This window comes from Anoplopoma fimbria, chromosome 17 (genome assembly GCF_027596085.1).
Source record: "Anoplopoma fimbria isolate UVic2021 breed Golden Eagle Sablefish chromosome 17, Afim_UVic_2022, whole genome shotgun sequence".
Lineage (NCBI taxonomy): Eukaryota > Metazoa > Chordata > Actinopteri > Perciformes > Anoplopomatidae > Anoplopoma > Anoplopoma fimbria.
The window spans coordinates 9,662,687-9,675,521 of record NC_072465.1 but is presented as its reverse complement, the minus strand read 5'-3'; positions in this window follow the sequence as shown (position 1 = coordinate 9,675,521).

Genomic DNA, 12,835 nt, shown 5'->3' with positions numbered 1-12,835 from the left:
TGTTCGAGGGGACGGCGGCGGCGTGCGGGTGGCCGGCAGCGGCGTGGTCCGTGCGCCTGCTCCCCTTGCTGTCAGGGGAGGCCCAAACTGCGGCGCTCGGCCTGCCAGCGTCCTCGCGGGGAAATTTCCAGGACATAAAAAAAGCCGTCCTTGATAGGACGGGTTTCTCCCCGAGGACCACCGTCGCCGGTTCCGGGGCACGAAATGGACACCCACCGACCGTCCTTTCGTGTATGCCCAGAAGCTGAGGGACGCAGCTAACAGGTGGCTACAGCCAGGGAGTCTGATGGTGAGCAGAAGATGCTGGAGAGGATCACGATCGAACAGTTTGTGGAGGGCCTCCCGACTGGGACGTCGGAATGGGTGCGGTGCCACCGACCTGGGGACTTGGGGGCGGCCATTATCCTCGCGGAGGATCACCTCGCCGTCCACCCCGGGGACAGGGAGCAGAGGGGTGGACATCAGCGCCTGTCCGACCGACTCCTGCTCCTCGCAGGAAGTTCCTCACCTCAGCCTCCCTCCATCGCCCCCACAAGCTCACTCATTTCAACCTCGCAATAACCCTCCCTCTGTTTCCTCCCATCGCCAGGCTCCAGGCGCTGTTCCCAACCCACAGGGGGCCCCTCAGGCGTCAGAGCAGGAGTGTTGGAGGTGTGGGCAGCCCGGTCACTTCCGCAGAGAATGTCCACTGATGGAGGTCGGCCAGGTGATCCGGGTTGCCGGCCCGCCAGCACCCTCCTCCGGTCCGGGGGACATACAGCGTTCCGGTAAGGATTCAAGGGGGTGTACACCAGGCTATGGTGGACTCGGGCTGTACACAGTCCATGGTCCACCAGAACTTGGTTCGGCCCGGGGCGTTGGTAGAGGCAAAGTGGGTGGAGATAAGGTGTGTGCATGGGGATGTTCACAGATATCCTGTTGTGTCAGTTGAAATTAAACACAGGGGCAAAACGCATAGAATTAGGGCTGCGGTTAGCTCCCGCCTTGCACACCCACTGATTTTAGGCACGGATTGGTCTGGGTTCCATACGTTAGTGGGGCAATGTGTGGGTGTGCGATCGCGACCGGCAGGGACATGTGGGATGTGTGCTGTGCTCAGTGGTGATGCGAGGTTGTCCGACGCTGCTGAAGGGGAGGGGGAACCGGTGGTGCCCTCACAAGGGGCCCCGCAGGTTCCCGAAATACACTCCATGGAAGATTTTCCACTGGAGCAGTCTCGTGACAATACTCTACGCTTTGCCTTCGACCAAGTGATACAAATTGATGGTCACATGGTACACCCTGACACACCACCGACATACCCACACTTTTCATTGGTTAGGGATAGACTGTATAGAGTGAGTCGTGACACTCAGACTGGTGAAGATATTACCCAATTGTTGGTGCCGGAAAGCCGTCGGGAAATGGTTTTCCGGGCGGCTCATTATAACCCAATGGCTGGTCACATGGGGTATGACAAAACACTAGACCGGATAATGGCCCGATTCTATTGGCCTGGGATTCGGGGAGTGGTGCGCCGTTGGTGTGCCTCTTGCCCTGAATGCCAACTGGTAAACCAACCGGCCATCCCAAGAGCTCCATTGCGCCCATTGCCACTAATTGAGGTCCCGTTTGAGCGCATTGGCATGGACCTCATCGGGCCATTTCACCGGAGCACTCGAGGATATCGCTTTGTGTTAGTTCTGGTGGACTACGCAACACGATATCCTGAAGCGGTGCCGCTGCGCACTATCTCTGCAAAGAGTGTTGCGCAGGCACTGTTTCAGGTCATCTCCCGAGTTGGAATCCCGAAAGAGATTCTGACCGACCAGGGCACCTCGTTTATGTCACGCACATTAAGGGAACTATACGGTTTATTGGGCGTCAAGGCAATTCGGACTAGCGTTTACCACCCACAGACCGATGGCCTTGTTGAGCGCCTGAATAAAACCTTGAAGTCCATGATCCGTAAGTTCATACACGATGATGTCGGAAATTGGGATAAGTGGCTTGACCCTCTGTTGTTTGCAGTGCGGGAGGTGCCCCAGGCCTCCACAGGATTTTCTCCCTTTGAGCTGCTGTTTGGCAGAAGGAGAGGGGGGTCCGAGCCCAAGCAAAAACGAGATTCAATACGTCCTGGACCTGAGAGCAAAACTCCACACACTGGGGCAATGTTCACGGGAGAATTTGCTCAGGGCCCAGGAGCGTCAACAACGCCTGTACAACAGAGGGGCTAGGCTGAGACAATTTGCACCGGGAGATAAAGTACTTGTATTACTTCCCTCTTCCAGCTCCAAACTGCTCGCTAAGTGGCAAGGGCCCTTTGTGGTCACACAGCGAGTGGGCGATGTAGACTATGAGGTTGTGCGTTCTGACAGGGGAGGGGCAACACAAATTTACCACCTCAACCTCCTCAAAGCATGGAGAGAGGCAGAGCCTGTTTCTCTGGTGACTACCGTGAAAGAGAGGGATGAGTTGGGGCCTGAGGTGCCAAATTCCACCAATCCAGCCTCGCTCCGTTGTGAAGACCATCTCACTCAGTCCCAGAGAGCAGATGTGGCTGCGTTGCAGCAGCGCTTTGCTGATGTGTTCTCCCCTCTGCCAGGACGCACCAACCTTATACAACACCATGTTGAAACTCGCCCAGGCGTGACAGTACGATCACGGCCTTATCGGTTGCCTGAACACAAAAGAAAGGTAGTTCAGAAAGAATTGGAAGCTATGCTGGAGATGGGGGTAATAGAAGAGTCCAATAGTGCCTGGTGTAGCCCCATTGTTCTGGTTGTCAAGAAGGATGGGTCTATACGGTTCTGTGTGGACTACCGCAAGGTGAATGACGAGTCACGGTTTGATGCCTATCCAATGCCCCGGGTCGACGAGCTCCTGGACCGGCTCGGCACGGCTCGTTTTTTCACGACACTGGATCTGACCAAGGGCTACTGGCAGATTCCCTTATCTCCAGAGTCCAGGGAAAAGACGGCTTTCTCCACTCCGTACGGATTGTACCAATTCGTCACACTTCCTTTCGGGCTGTTCGGTGCCCCAGCCACATTCCAACGTCTCATGGACCGGGTACTGCGTCCACACGCTGCTTATGCTGCCGCCTACATGGATGATGTGATCATCCACAGCAACAGCTGGGCGGAGCACATGCAGCGGGTGTCCGCGGTGCTTGAGTCTATGAGACAGGCTGGGCTCACCGCCAACCCGAAGAAGTGTGCGGTTGGACGGAGGGAGGTACGGTATCTGGGGTACCACTTGGGTGGAGGGCAGGTTCGTCCCCAGGTCGACAAGACAGCAGCGATTGCAGCCTGCCCGAGGCCCAAGACCAGAAAAGAGGTGAGGCGGTTCTTGGGGCTGGCAGGGTATTACCGGCGGTTCATCCCCAACTTCGCCGACCTAACCAGCCCCCTGACTGACCTGACTCGAAAGGGTGCCTCAGATCCGGTCCAGTGGACGGAGCAGTGCCAGCTGGCGCTTGAGAGGGTAAAACAGGCCCTCTGTGGGGAACCTCTTCTCCACACACCTAACTTCTCTCTCCCTTTTATCCTGCAGACTGATGCCTCGAATAGGGGGCTGGGGGCCGTTTTGTCCCAGGAGGTGCAGGGGATCGACCGCCCAGTGCTTTACATCAGCCGGAAGCTGTCTGAGAGGGAGTCTCGCTACAGCACAGTGGAGAAGGAAGGCCTGGCGATCCGGTGGGCGGTCGATGCCCTGCGTTACTACCTCCTGGGACGCCCATTCACCCTCTATTCGGACCATGCCCCTCTACAGTGGCTCCACCGCATGAAGGATGCCAACGCCCGGATCACTCGGTGGTATCTGGCGTTGCAGCCTTTTAAATTCAAAGTGGTCCATAGGCCGGGGTGCAGATGGCTGTGGCAGACTTCCTTTCCCGCTCACAGGTGGGGGGAGTAGGCTAGGCCGGACGGCTCCCCGGCCTAAGTCGGGCGGTGGAGGTGTGTGGCAGTGGGCGTGGTCTGCGCTCAGCTGCAGGCGAGAGAGGTGTGGGAGTGGTTCATGGGAACAGTGCCGTGGTGAGTTCAATCAACACAGCTGCAATGTGGTGCTAATTATGCTGAATGTACTTAAGCAGTAGCAGACGGGAGTTCGGGAGAGGAATAGTCACACACGCGGAACGAGGACTCAGACGAGAGCGTGAAGCCATCAGAGTGGTGGCGTTCCGGGAACGTGGGACCGAGTGCGCCCGAGAAGCCGGGCAGCGAAGCGGAGCGCACGACGGTCCGCACGACGGTCCGCATTGTGTGTTGTATTTTGAATGAAATAAATATACCTTGGTTAAACTTACCCACTGAAGCCGTATCTGTGTTGGGGAGAACCTACGGTAGTCGAGAGTCGGCTACACAGACATACCGGTGAAATCCAGGCACAAGTGACTATGGCAACTTTAAAACTGTTCCATTACTATTGGTCGCATTGAGCCACGGTATACTTTTGGAAAAGTCCCACCAAGATTTTGAAGTTTCATCATTGATTAGATTTGGTAAGATCTCACCTTTCCTTAATACAGAACAGTAAAGTCACACCAAATGGAATGAGCTAGAATCTCGCTGCTGGATCCTTAAATAAAACTTCCACTGGATGCAACTCCACCAAAGTCACCTGACAACCTAAACAGACGAGATGACTTATCTGCCCACAAGCGGCTGATTACAGGAGGCGTAGGTGGCACCCGGTGGCCTGGCCATATTCCGTCTGGCTCCATCCTAAACCTGGCTGTCCTGAGGCGTTATGGACTTGAATCTGGTCCATGACCTTTTTCACATGTCACCCCTCCCCCCCTCCCTGTCTCTCCTTTTTTGTCTAATGAAGCAGACATGGCATAAAACTACTGCTCCGAGAAGGTGTTTAAAAGATAATTTAGCGCACCTCTGCTCTATGCAAAAGGCAGAATATAAACTTTTATAATACTCCCAAGATACAAACCAGGCAGTGTATGTGCAGAAACACACGGAAAACAGCACACAATCATCAATTTATACTGCAGTGAATATCTGCTTCCAAATGTGTGGCTCACTCGAGTACAGTCTGTTACGGAGTTTGCGTGAAAGCTTGAACTTTAGTTCAGTTCTTTTTCTTCAGCAGACGCGATGTGGCGGCAAACACTTTGTCCCCTCGGCGCCCTTAAATAACATCTGGTTAGCGCTGTTAGCATTTGTTCCAAACAACCAGGGGGACTCAACGGGCTGCGGAAACGAGCTTCGCGGCGTTCTTCCCCTGGCGTGGAAAGCATCTGGTAAAGACAACTAACCAATTAAAATCCAAAATATCATATATTAAGAATGCAGTACGGACCTTCGGTGGTACAACACGGATGCACATTTGTGTGTGTGTGGCCTTCATGTCTCTGGGTCGTCGGACCTTTACATTGCGACATCGTGACACATCAAGAGCAATGAACCATCGAAGAGAGAAGCAATCGGCACATGCGAGGCTAATTCTACCCATCTAAAAAAAATCCTATCATCCCTCTGTCCCTCCCCCGTTTGCCTGTCGGTAATAAGAGCTTCCAGACTCCCGACTTAAAGCATTCGCGGAGGAGAGATAAGCCCCTCCGCTATGGGAATTTCATTTTTTTTTTTACTCCCGCAGTGATAAACAGCTGCCAGAGAAAAGAAGAAAAAAATAATAATATTCCTCAACAGAGTGAGAGAATCGGCTAATGTTTATGATTTCTCGAAACAACTCTATTTCTGACCTCTCCGTAATCCCCAGAAAGTCTTTCAATTAGAGAATGGCTGAGATTCCCCCTATTACTGAGCGCCCCTGCTCCGAGACAGACCGGGGAGAGAGGCAGATAATTGGCCAATAAAAATGTAAATAGGGTGGTGGAGCAAACCAGCATGTGATGTGGAGGAGGTGGGGGGGTGTTGGTGAGGAGTGGGAGGTTTTGGGGGATAATCCACTGTGACAGGTTGTGTTGGTTTTTGTTGGTTGCTAATTGGATGCTCACTGAGTTCTTTTCTGCACGAAAACCACACAGACTTGATTATTGATGGGAGCCAAATGAGAGGGGGGGGGTTCTGATCCACGAGTTTCGGTGTGGGGCCCCCGTCTCCTCCCTCACCTGACCTCCAGGACGATGGCTTTGGCTAACAGGTGAAAACGCAGGGCTAAGACATGGTTGGATTTGTTTGGGTAAAAGTTCAGAGCCGGGTCGGACCTGTAATTGGATTTGACAGCAGGCAATATGAGGCTTTAATTAAAACCGTCTGATATGATCTGGTTTAGTCCGGCTCCAATGAGGCGGGTGTGGATTCATGCCGTGTGTACAATTACAGATTTATTGCGAGGTTCATCACAGCACACAATAGAAGACAGCTTTGATCAGATTTAATTAAGCTATATTAATATGTTTTATTGTATTTAGTTTTCTAGTTACAAGTTTTGTTTTACTTCTGTTCTGTTTTAAAGGAGTAGTTCAACACAGGGCCGGGCCGTAATTCATTAAGATAATTTATCATCTTTTAGTGGAATCGCTGTGTAAAAATGACATATTGAGATATCATGATACACAATTGTGTGGTCTGAATTGATAATGACAAGCACATACCAACTCAACTTTCTATACATATATATATATATATTATATTCTATACATTTTTGTCCCCATTAGTCACTTTCACACTTTATTTGTCTGAAGGTTTGCCACCACAAGTAACACCTTTCACATTATATTAATTTAAATCATTGTTAATAAATAAATGATAATATATAGGTTAGTGCAGCTGTAAATGCTGATTGTGCAATGCATGAGTTTTTATTCCTCCCTAAAAATGGTAAAATTCCTCATACATTTTTGATTGATGTCACATGCAAATAATCAAAATTAAAGCTAGTAAATATCATTATTGGCATTCAAATGGAAATCATTCCAAATCTCCATTTTATGAAAGGAATAAACATGGAACCAACCTAAACTGACGAACCAAAACAGAGAAACTGAAACAAACAGCAAACAAATCAATTCCAAATCCATTGTCTATTTTCAAAAATGCAAAGTGCATCATTTCCCCATTTTATGAGAAGTAAAAGGGACAAATACAAAAATGGAAAAAACTAAATACAAAACCTTTTCAGAGAGTGGAGCAAATTAGTTTTTTTTGTCATCACCCTTTAGAGTGACATCCCTCTGTCACCACGTTGTCGTTTGGTGGGAATAACAAGCTGAGGATTTAGTTCTGTGTGCATGTGTGTGTGTGCTCATGCACAAATATGCTAATGCATGTGTCGAGGCCTTTTCGTCGGATGGTAAGAGCTCTTCATTATGACAGTGTGCACAGGGAGAGCTGCTCCTTCCCCGTTTCCAGCCCTCTCCGTTTGTCCTGATGAGAATTCACTCACTGAATCACTCACAAGTGGCACCAAAACTGACTTTAATCACATTGTTTCATCATATTTTTCTCAAATCTTTGTGTCTCGCTGATCTCTCAGCATGCCACTTTGATACGTTTCATCACTCTGTGCAAACGGAAAGGTTGGCACACTTAGATATCAAAGAGAGAGACAGAGAGAGAGAGAGAGAGAGGGAGAGCAGTAGACGGCTCTTCTTTATTTATTGTTTTGATACAAATAGTTGTGTTTAGGGACAGAGAGGCAGACAAATAGCTGGGGAAGCAGGTTCCACTCCTTCACATTTTCTCTTACAAAGGGATCGTAATCCTTAACAAAATCCTGGAGACATCCTTTCTGAATCAAAAGGATCTTTTCTTTAAACCAGGACTCGCCTCTCTTTCTCTCTCTCGTGGGACGCCGAGCGACATCTGGTCTGTTTCACAAAGTAACACAAACCATTGCCTGTCCGCTGTGCATTGGCATTCTTGTTGTTTCCTGGCGGAGAACCATTAAAACAATATTGCAACGGTGAATAGTTTTTCTGTTCCTTTGTTGTCCCAGGCTAAATATTCTCTGTATGTATTGAAACTCTTTGACAGTATATTTTTCATCATATATGTGCATGTCTGCAGAGAGCGCCCTCCATCCCCATAAAATAAGACTCCTCCGAAAGTAAGGTGTACTTTGAACTGACAAAGATAGAATTTAGGGTCCTCTATATGACATTTTGAAAAACTAATAAGCAGCAAACAACTATTATCTTTGTTAAGATATAGCAGACTAATGTCTACCTAAGCAGAGAATAAAATCACTGTCAGTCTGTTTGGGTTGGAATCGAACTGCTCTGTTCTTTGTTTGGTAGCTGGTCAGGCCACACGTGCATGTTAGTACATGTGAGTCCCTCCATACATGTCCCACTGGCTAGGTTAATTGCGACCGCTCTGCTCTGCGTGTATACGCCAGTAACTGCTGACAACCTAGGCCTAAAGCCAAACCTCCGGTTCCCACCCCTAGCTTAGCACTGTTAGCTCTGTCAGCACTATTGCCATTGTTAGCACTGTTAACACTGCTATCTGTTGCGATTTCGCCACCTCCATGTTTGCTTGTGACATCAGATGTGAGGGCGGGGTGCAGGTTGACCCGACCCTGACTCTGAATGTCAAATACAGGGGCCATCTTCCGTTTCTAAATAGTGAAGTCAATGCAGAAGTGTCTTTAACATGCATTCTCTCTAATAGCCAGCAGGGGGCGACTCTCCTGGTTCCAAAAATAAGTCAGATTGTATAGAAATCTATGAGAAAATGACTCTACTTCTCTCTTGATTTATTCCCTCAGTAAACATTGTAAACATAAGTTTATGGTCTCATTCTCTATTTTTAAGTCTTCTTCAATACAGCATGATGTTCATTTAGTAAATTATGGTAGAGTTAAATAGAACATAAAGGAGGGTATGTTTTAGTGCGGGCTCACTGTGATTGACAGGTTGCTACCATGATGTTGTCTCGTCTAGGAGTTGTCTGTGTTTTCATCTTATAACTTTCAGTTTTTTTCAGTTAATTAAAAAACGTTGGTCGCCTGAAATGTCGGTTGTACTTAGCTCGACCCTCTCATGTCACTGTTGGTTGCAGAAAAAACGAGATGGCTAGAGACCAAAACCAAGATAGCGATGGCCAAAATGCCAAACTCAAGGCTTTAAAACAGCAGTCCACAAACCAATGGGTACGTCCACTCTATCTATAGCTCCTTTGAAGTATGCATGTTTTAGGTTTGAAAAATGATACTCCATTATGAGAATGTTTTGGCACTGATTAGACTGCATTGAGACTCTCAAAAAATGTAGTAATGAAGGTCTATGTTGTGACTGTATACCAAACAAGTAATGTTTCAGTGACCTTCAGTGTTATAAAAACAGCAAATGAGAAATAGCTGCTGTCATTTCCAATGCTGATGTTACACAATGTATCACATTGTGTGTAAGCAGGGGAGGAGGTGGGGCCAGCCCCCCTTCATTCATCTGTTTGTGTGTTAGTTTTACTGTCCCAGTCTTTATTTTCATGAACATTGGTTAGAAAGATTTATCTCACTGCTGTGTTCAAGAGAAAATTTGTATCCGGGTAAAAAATGTGTCTCCCTTTGTGGTTTGTCCTTTGTTTTTTTCTGAATTAATAACTTCTTCAGCAATCATCAGTGGATTCAATGAGACCAGAGACGAGTCTGTGTTATTCAGACAAAATGAAGTAGCCTACAGTTTTGTCAGTCTACAAATTTCATGCTTCATAATTTCATAAAAATGTTGTTAAAATGTGATTTCTAGAAGTGAGCAACCACTAGTCCCTGAAATACTGCTTTTAATTCAAACATAGTAACTTCATGCCAAGACAAGAACAACATTTGACTGACTGGACAAGTAACTGAACATGTAACAGATACTTTTGTTCTCCCCTAATAAACATGAAAAGTAGACTTTTATTTTGAAGAACCACTAGAAACGCAACAATGCCGGCAGTTAATTAGGTGGCAGTGCGCCACCTTAACAGCAATGGTGGAAATCTGCTATGTTACAACTATGTTATGATGCAGAATTTATAAAAAAAAAACAATCCGAGATTTTGAGAATTTATCAATATTACGAGTAAAAAGCATGGATATTAAGAGAGTAATTTTTTTGTGGACAATGAGCACACAGTGGTGAGATTTACGGCCAATCAGAAGAGTTTACTATTAGTTTAGGATACGAGCGGCCCACGGCTTCCTCTCTAAACTTTATCTCATCCAGAGCAAGTCCCAAATGTGGGCTCTGTGTCTGAAGGGGATACTGCCACATCAGCAGAGCAATAAGGGAAAGCACAGCAGACTATAGGACAGGTAGGTTTCTTCTCCTGAAAGATTTTCACTCATTTATTCATGGGAAAACTGAAACCAAAAGTTTTCACAGCGTATAACTTGATTGATTCTTCTATAAGCATTGGATAGCCTTGAATGAATTCAACTTTGACTAAGGAAACACAACACACACACACACACACACACACACACACACACACACACACACACACACACACACACACACACACACACACACACACACACACACATACATACATATGCAGCCATACACAGAGCCTATACAGGGAGGGTTAGTTGGTAGGACAGGGTTTATCTCTCCATCTTCTCCTCTCTATTACGTTTTTTTTTTTTTACATCTCTCTTTCAGCAGGTTCACCAGAACCCCTGAGAAAAGTCTAACCTCAGGATGAACCCACATCTCACCTCAAATATGACAGCTTACACTCCCCTCTCATCTCCCTGTTCTGCTCTAGCTCTGACACACACACACACACACACACACACACACACTCACACAGAGGAAGGCAGTCACACACACACACACACACACACACACACACACACACACACACACACACACACACACACACACACACACACACACACACACACACATCTCAGTTTTCCTCTCATCTCGACACTTGCATGCACAGGAAAGTTTGCAACTTCTGTCTTCTCTCTCACTCTTGTCTAACACACACACGCACACCTACACACACACACACACACACACACACACAGGGGAGCTCAACTTTGAGAGGAGACGGTGAGAAGGAAGAGGAGAAGGCACAGAGAAGATAGAGCTGAAATGTAAGATCTGTCACTGTGACCTTTGATGGTGACAAAGCGCAACCGCCGTCTTTACCCTTATCTCTTCTTCTCTCTCTCTCTGAAATATTTGGATGAAGAGCAGCTGGTTTATTTTGGGTTGCGAGAGGAGTATCACAGCTGGTCGTGTAGTGTCGGCAGAGACACTAAGTTGATTAGGTGTGTATTCAAAGTGTTGGTGTTCAGGAAACTTCGTTACACGATAGCTAATGAGTTATAACAGGAAACGGTTCTAACGGCATAGCAAGATAAAGTTATGTTGTTGTTGGGGCAATGTTTTTTAATGAAATCATTTAGTGACATAGCAAGAATGCCATTAAAGACCTTTACACTCTGGGGGCGTATAAATAAGCAAATAAACAACACAAAAATGTGAAAGGTCAAGGGCTTTTATTGTGAAAAGGAAAGAGTGGGTCTGGTCTCTGTGCTTTTGTCAAAATTCGAAGGAGTAATAAAGTTTGTCTTTTTGCTCGGAATACGTAGCCTGCATGTTGTTGTTTTTGAACAAATACCACCGCAACTCAACAACGTGATTGGATGATGCCTTAACTAGCGATACGAAAGCTCAGAAAAATCGACCCCATTCCTTGTTAAAGGTTGGTCGCTTTTTTGCCTGGTCATATTTGCGATCTATGTGAAAGCATTGATGACAAAAAAACAATATATTTTAAAATATAGTTGTGCGAATAAATCAAAGAAAAAACAAAAGCTCCCAATGTGCGATGCCTTTAGAGTCCACAGCAACGCTAGCGGCTCTGTGCGTCTTTACTAGAGACGGTGATATACTTGCTTTTAACTAAGCCTTAACATGAGCAGGATGGCTGCCTTGCACTTCCTGCATTTTTTGGGAGTGTGCTAACATGCCAACAATTACATGCTGATTTTAGTGAGTACTGTTTACCATGGTTAACATCTCATTTTTGCGTGTAAGCATGCTACCATTTGGTAATTAGGACTAAAGGCAGGCTAATGTAATTTGAAGGTATTTGGTCAATAACCAAAGTATAGGACAAAAAGTAACTTTTTACCTGATAAGGGAGGTAGATTAAAAGTTTCGGGATCACCAAAGTTATAATAGTTTATACGTCTGTACCAGATTTATTTGTAATCCATCAAAAAAAAAAGGTCCCTAGCATTTAGGAGTTAAAACCATAAAACCAAACCTTAATGAATGGATTGAGAGGGCTTTTCCCTGTTAAGTGTGTGTGTGTGTGTGTGTGTGTGTGTGTGTGTGTGTGTGTGTGTGTGTTGTGTGTGTGTGTGTGTGTGTGTGTGTGTTTGTGTTTGTGTGTGTGCGCCTGCAGATGGAGAGCTCAAAATAGTTCTAACACAAAGCTGTTAATGAGCGGCTTTCCACGCCTGATCTGTTGTGATGCCTCGTGCTATTTTTAGAGTTTAACCATAAAGCCTTTTCTTACTCGCTCATGCACACAGATGTTGATGTTCAGTAATTGATACGGCACCTTGTCACCAATTAGTGTTTCTCCTGGTTCCATCTTATTTCAGAGACTGTGTTTAAGTCTTTCTATATATATATATATATATATATATATATATATATATCCTCATTCTCTTTGAATTCTCAGTGATGTTTTGTTTTCCTATAAATCAGGTAAGAACAGTGTTGTTTTACGCTGACATGTATGATGGTCCAACGCAACGGCATGGGTTCTTTATTCAAACACCTAAACCGAGCATCTGTACGCCTCAAATATAAACCTCTGTGTCATTATTAGACTCTCAGTGCAAGGGACGTAGTATTTAATAGAATTACTTATTTCAAAATATTTTTTTTTCTTATTTTCAGCTCAGTAATTTAATAGGA